This window comes from Phlebotomus papatasi, chromosome 2 (assembly GCF_024763615.1).
Source record: "Phlebotomus papatasi isolate M1 chromosome 2, Ppap_2.1, whole genome shotgun sequence".
NCBI lineage: Eukaryota > Metazoa > Arthropoda > Insecta > Diptera > Psychodidae > Phlebotomus > Phlebotomus papatasi.
This window is the reverse complement of record NC_077223.1, coordinates 83,603,755-83,610,906: the sequence shown is the minus strand read 5'-3', so window position 1 is coordinate 83,610,906 and position 7,152 is coordinate 83,603,755. Positions and strand designations below refer to the sequence as shown.

At 32.1% G+C, this 7,152-nt stretch overlaps 1 protein-coding gene across 6 annotated transcripts in view; it reads left to right on the top strand.

Annotated features, from left to right (window-relative positions):
* The first annotated feature begins 400 nt into the window (after positions 1–400).
* Positions 401–7,152, top strand: part of LOC129804718 (potassium voltage-gated channel protein Shab) — a 137,753-nt gene continuing 131,001 nt past the window's right edge. For 2 of the 6 annotated variants that reach the window (XM_055852271.1, XM_055852269.1), the window contains exons 1-2: positions 401–854; positions 5,290–5,366. The gene's annotated coding sequence lies outside the window, so the exon portion shown is untranslated. Of the gene's footprint in view, positions 855–4,880; positions 5,367–7,152 lie in introns of all 6 variants that reach the window. The other 4 variants (XM_055852267.1, XM_055852273.1, XM_055852270.1 and 1 more) reach the window with 3 other exon arrangements.

Sequence of the window (7,152 nt, the reverse complement as noted above, 5' to 3'; positions counted from 1 at the left end):
TTTTTTATTGTTGCAGAAAGTGGCAAATGAAATTACCCGTTTCGCGAGTGACAATGTGATGACTAGTGATGCCAATTTGGTGTGCTTTATGTTAGGGGGAAAGCTCTCGAAAAAAGAGCTTTTGGGGGAAATTGAAAAGCCAACGGTCGCTTGCAATTGTTGCATCCCAATGCACGTGTGTATTTGTAACGCGGTAAGTTTATTGGTGGGAAAGCGATTTGTGTTTTCCAGCATTTGTGAGAGAGAGAGAGGTTGAGAGAAAAAGCTCTCGCATGCGCAGAGCTTTCGCTGCATGCTCTCGCGGGAGTTACAGCGCGCGACTGAAGGCGTGTGTAAAGAGAGAAATGGGACTTGGTGAGAATGTGAGATTTGTGATAAAAGCATCTCTCTTGGAGCACAGTGAAGTTGGGTGTTTTGGGAGAAAAGGCAGTCGAGAATCGGCCTCTGTCGGAATTGTATGGGACGTCTCTGTGCTTATCACAAGATTGTTAATTTTCTTTCTCCCTACCTGATAGTGTGACTAAGAAGAAAAAAAAAACAGGTACTGATTTGGATCAGACTCAAGGAAGACAGTAGTGAATCCTAGAATCAAGTGAAAAGTGAAGGATAAAGGGAAGGTGTTTGTGTGAACCAAAAAGATCCCTAAAGTGAGTGAAAAGTCAAAGGAAAACGATGCACATCCTTGTCTTCAGTGGATAGAAAAGTTCTTTGGTTGAGAAAAGTGTCCCTTTGTCCTGGTGAAGTGGATTTTTTTTTCACATCAAGTTCAGTGCTAAGGGAAAGTTTTGTGTTTTAGTGCAAAAGATTTCTACCTTAAATTGGTTAAAGAGAATTGCTTTTTTTCCACAGAGAAAGTGAGTGGAAATTTTTTTTTTGTGGTGAATTTTCTTTTGTGAGGGTGATTCGGCTGGAATTCCCCAATTCTCATGAGCTCAGAAATTTGGGTTCTCACTGAGCTTTCCCATGAAATTTTCTTTTGGTCACCTCCAAAGGGAAAGTTCCAATCGATCCATTCCCAATAACTTTTTTTCTTTGTCAATGGAAATTGTACGAGGGAAAGTCGGATTTTTGTGAATGTTCAAAGGGCCCCTCTAACAATGGAGAAAAATGTATATATATTGCAGAATTGTGACTTTTTTTGCGCGCACAATTTTCCAGTGAGAAAATCAGATTGACGCATACACAAAGAACATTCCCAGTATTTGGGCCGGGAGGAGAAGGAGGGACTTGAAAAAGGAAAAAAAGGAAAAGGGAAAATTCTTACCTGAATTCTCTCCTGTTTCCTCTCATGCTTTTTCACTATCCATCCCTTTTCCCTTCCTCTCGTACTCAATGTATTCCTTGTTGACCTTATTTGTCTCTCGACCTCTGATCTCTACCAATTTACTTGATTTTTCATAGCTTCTCTGTTGACTTTTAAGCTTCAAGAAATTCCACCTACTCCCCCCCAAAAAAAAAACCAAAAGAACTTCTAGTGCTTTTCGAGTGGATTTTCTGGATTTTCTCATACGAAGCTTTTTCTTTTCGCAATCTCAGGAAAAATTGCTAGAAAAGTTGTAACCTTTTACCCTCGCCTCGTGGTAAATTTTTCTTGTTCATTCTTTCATCCTAAGCCGCACCCTTCTAAATGTTCTCTTTTTCCTTCATTGAGATCTTTTTTTTGCTGCTGCCTACTTGCCTCTCTCCCTCTCTCGAGTGGATTTTTCCTCTTTCTCGAGAATTTTTCCAGTTCAATTACAAGCCACCCCCCTGCTCCCTCTAAAATGATAGTAAAACACGGAGAAAAACCAGTTGTATCACTTCCCCTCAAATTTCAACTAGTTTGACCAAGACGTTTTTTTTTTTTGAATTGTATGGTTATGTTGGACCTAACCTGAAAAAATAGTTTCAGTAATCTTAAAAACTAACGCTTGAATGGTGAAAATTTATTTAATAAAAGAAAATTCAATTTTATATTCTTATTGAAACATTTTAAATTATTTTTGTGCGAAAATTGTATATATGAGGTTATGGTGAAAAACAACATAACCAAGAGAAGCAGTTTCTTTATTTATCAAAATTCAAAAATTTTTCATGCAAAGGCAGGGGCGGAATGATAACTTTTCGATACAAAATTTAGTGAATTACGGATTAGGGGAATGTACTTTCCTTTCGAACGTTCATGTTTTCGAATAATGTGAATTTTATTTTATTTTTCCTAAGACACACATTTCTACTACACTAGAGTTCCTCAAGTTTGAACTCCTCAAATTTGAACGACGGTTGAGTTCAAAATGTAAAATTTGAGTTTATGTAAAGAAAGTTTTGCGTGGAATCTGAATTAGAACTATTTTTCTCTGGTATTTCCTCAATATTATCGTATTATATTAACTTCCTCAACAAATTCCATTTCTTTAACAATAAATTGCATTGATATATTCCCTAAAGTTATCTTTCTTAATTTAAGGGAAAGTGCATTTCACATGAATTCCGTTACGTTTTTGAAAATATCGTTCAAATTTGAGGAGTGAGAAATGTCATCTACACCCCCCAAAATGTTCAAATTTGAGGAACTCTACTGTAAATATTAATTAGCTTATAAACAATTATTGAAAATTATCTCATAATTATGTGTAGGATAAGTGTGCCAAATTTCGGCATAGTTGCATGCAAGCGCCAAAGTCTCAAGTTTAAAATGTAATATTTTTCAAAAAAAATTATTTTTTTTATTCCTTATTCTTAAGGTAGCAACACTCCTAGAACCTTCTAGACAGTCTAGCGTCTTTATTTGCTCTAAAATCACTCTTAATACATTTTAAAATGAATAAAAATGTAGACATAGCTTTGGTGGCCTATTTCGGCCAGCTTCATTCTCATAGATTTTTGCCTTTCGGGAATTTTCTCAAAGCGTTTTTTACGTCATCTCGTTTATCGAAGATACATTATTTTTGTTATTTTTTGCATTGTATAATCTCTAGCTCTAGAGTATATAAAAACTAAAAATTCATGGAAATTTGAGGAACACAAAATTTGGCCGGAATTGCAAGCTAGCCTTAATTTGGCACACTTACCCTAAATCTATTAGAAAAAATAAAAGAAATTCACATTATTCGAAGGCATGAGCGTTCGAAGTGAGAGCACTTTCCCCTAATGAACATTATTAGATCATTTATTGTACGTTTCTTAAAAGAATTTGAGTAATGATAAATATTTATAATAGCTACAAAAAATCCAGCTATCATGTCAGCTTTTTTAAACCAACAGTCAACAGCGGGAAGAGGGGCACCTTTGAAATTGAACTTTTATTTTTAAAACGAATCAATGTTTTTAAAAATGAATTACTTTTTTTAATTGAATTGAGCCTTTTCATAATGTATTTTAGCTTCACAAATTGTCTGTGGAGCTAAATTATATCACTGTAAGGTCCAGTTCCAATTACAAATGGAAGAAAAATGCTCAATTTTAAAGTCACCGTAATTTAAAGGTTGTCCACTTCTCCATACTATCGAAAAGAAGTTCTCATGTCACTCCAAATTCTGTTACACCATTCATAGAACTAAGATGCAATATTCTGATTCTTTTTTTAAATAAAAACTTATAATGTTAGCTCGGGTTTTTGTGAGAAGAATTATAATGATAACCAAAGGGTAACTGTGCCAAATTTCGGCCAGCTTGCAATTTCTGCCACTTCTTTTATTTATCAAATTTCCATGTATTTTTAGTTTTTGCATACTCTAAAGATTATGCAATCCAAAAAAAATAAAACAAAAACTGTCCTTCCTACGAACAAGATGATGTAAAAAAGACTTTGGAAGAATTCCGGAAGGGCAAGCAACTATGAGAATCAAGGTTTCCGAAATATTACCCAAAGCTATGTCTATGTTTTAATTCATTTTAATATGTAATAAGAATGATTTTATAGAATACAAAGACGATAAACTATCTTTAAGGTTACAAGCAACAATCCTTAGAAAGAGTAAATAAAAAAAAATCTATATTTGTATTAAAAATATTACATTTCGATCTTAAGACTTTGGCGCTATCATTCAACTATATACGAAATTTGGTATAGTTATCTTAGCATAGTGTTACTAAAAAGAATGTTTAATTTTTACGATAAAGTTTCTCTATATATTTAAAAGCATTCAAATACTATAAAATTTGAGGCAATATTCTTATAAACGGGGTATTCTATTTTAATAAAATTTATTTGTATTTTTTGTATTTTAATACTATCAAAATTTTTTTGGTTGTGATTTAGAAAACGCCTTTTTTTAATTTAATATATTTTTCCTTTGTACATTTTTTTTTTGTAAATGTAAATGTATAATGTACATTTTCATTATACAATAACTTCTTGATTTGAAACAGAAAACAAAATATTCTGATGAAGTTTCAGAGGGTAGGATTTTTAAAGGTTTGAAATCTTAAAGAAAACGAGCTGGTTTTTTTAATTTATTTTCAAAATAATAAAATAAATATGAAAATGGAATTAAAGAAAGGAACTGCTTCACTTTTTTGAATTGAAACACATTGTTTAGTATTTTTTAGGTTTAGTTCAACATAACCTCACTTTCGAAACTTTCTTCCAGACGAAAAAGAATATCAGTTCAACTGATTGTCTTTTGAAATAAGAATAATATGGCATATAAGCTCATAGACTAACTAGGTCTTTTTGCAAATGATCTTTTTAAATATGGAATTCAACTGGAAATCCATACTTAATCGACCGGATCAATAAAAGAAAGAGGAGGAATAAAAGAAAGAAAGAGGATATTTGTCCCAAGCTTTGTGGAACTAAATGAAATGAGTCTTATTGGATGCATTTACTACATTAATGAGTGTCAGGAAACTTCTGATGACCAATAATTGCATTTTAATCCAAGAAAATTGTATTGCAGGAGCGAGTACTTTACAAATTGCGTACCTTCAACATAACCTCACTTTCAAAAATAACCTCCAAAAATCAAATAAGAAAATTGGTTCATTTTTTTCCGCGAACTAATCATCAGAATCAGAGTTACGGTTAAACGCTTGTGCTATTTTAGTTCATTATAATTGCATAATTTTTTCAGTGTAAATAAAATTTAGAAATTTATTTGACAATAATCCCGATAAATCACCTGAAAAAAGACGCCCAAGTTATCTAGTGCGAGACAATTTGTGAGGGTAAATTTCATGAGGAAAGGGAATCCCAGCTGAAGATCTATCTGGCCAGTGCACAAATAAGTGTTGTGTGTTTTTGCTAGTGGAAAATGTATAAATAAATTTATCATTAATATTATTTATAATTCGACGAACTCAACGAAGAACGCGCAATTTTGAGCTACACAAGGTTATTGCCATCATCTAACTCTCGTGCTTCTATTTTCGAGACATCCAACAAAGTGAGTCCATATTTTATTTCCTACAAACAAAACACCTATTACAATTACCAAAAATATTCCATTATTGCTAAATGACTTCAAATATCAAAAAAATAATTACAAAATAATCTCGCTGTTCTATCAAGAGTCTAGAGGAAAATTTTATCAGTGTTACCGATATCTTTTCGCTTTTGACTTTGTGTCAAAAAGATGAGTCAAGAGCTTAAAATAATTTTTCAATAAAGAGACACACCAAGGGAGATATTTCGATAGATTTGGTGTGATTATTGCAGAAATTCCAATGTGACATTCTACAAAAAAAAACAACAAACATAATAGCTTTTGAGATATAAGAGGTTTTATTGGTGTTTTTATATTAAAGAACAAAGAATAGCCGCTCTCAATTCTGTTTTAATCCAAAACAAATAGAACATTTGTCTGATATGCTTGGGCAATAAATTATTATATTGAGCAAAATAAAAATAGGAAGGTTTGAAAAAATGCCTCAATCGATTTCTAAATAAATAACTTTTGAGCAACTTGAGGCTTAAGAATAAGCAAACATAAGATAAGAAAGAAGTGCTATGTGAAGTGATGTATTTTAACTCAAGTTTTTTAATTTCATTTTAAGAACAATAAATAACAATAATTTGTAGTGATTTTTCACATAAATTAGTAAAAAAATAGTAAATTTAATAGGGGAGTGTGTGACAGTTCCACCCCTAGTAAACTGGATTTTGAGGTCCTTTTATAAAAAAAAATACTAAAAATAAGAGATGAAATTTAATAGGGGAGACAGGGGCAAAAAGTCACAAAAAGGATATTTTATTTTTTTACAAGCTACCCGAGCGCCCCAGAAATTTCTAATTAGCGCAGTTTTATAGGAAATTTACTGCTCTACAACTTTGTGAAAGTCATTTTCCTCTATTTTGTAAGGAAATATATTTATCGAGCTGTTTTCTAAAAGGTAATTTTGTGACCATTCTCAAAAATGCTGGGGTAAATAGTATCAGTCATGGGATATTATCACAATTTGATTTGCTTTATGACGGGCTTCTGTAAATTTAAAAAAAATACCTAGATAACATATTTTCATAGGCAATTTATTCATCTACTGTAAAACAGCGTTTTCTGCATTTGAACAAGAAAAGCTCTTTTTAAAATAACTTTAGAAAAAACACACAAAAGACTGCAAATCGTTTGACCAATGCAAACAACAAGCGGCGAGACATAGTAAAAGCGTTTCTTTTCGCCGTGAGACATCAGAAATTGCTTCGGTTTTTCTTACTTTTTGCTCCATACGTTTTGTTACTTTTTACCCCAAGTGGTCATTTTTAATATAAGGAATTTCTGGAGAATCTTTGTACAATTCTAAAATTGATAGCGGCTTCATATTCAAAGAATCCAAATTATTTAGGAAATATTCACCAGTGCATCAATTTTGAAAATAAATTAGGTAAAAAATGATATCTGCTGTAAGGAAATTATTTCAAAAACGGAAAAAAATTTCGATATTTTTTATTTTCTAAATTCCTTGTTGGAATTCTAAGAAATTTATTACGACATTGAAGAAGGTCAACGGAGGCTATCTGTGGGAAAAATTTGCTATTTTTTTTATCTTTGATGAAATTGAATTTTGAAATTCTCGATTTGTGACTTTTTGCCCCAGTCTCCCCTATAATTGTAAGTTACACTTAAGATTTTGGTTAATAAATAGAAAAAATCTATTGTACGTAAGGTGATTTCATTTGAAAGACGGGACAGTTTAATCTAGGGGAGGTGGGGCTATTTTCAACAAAGGGGCTAA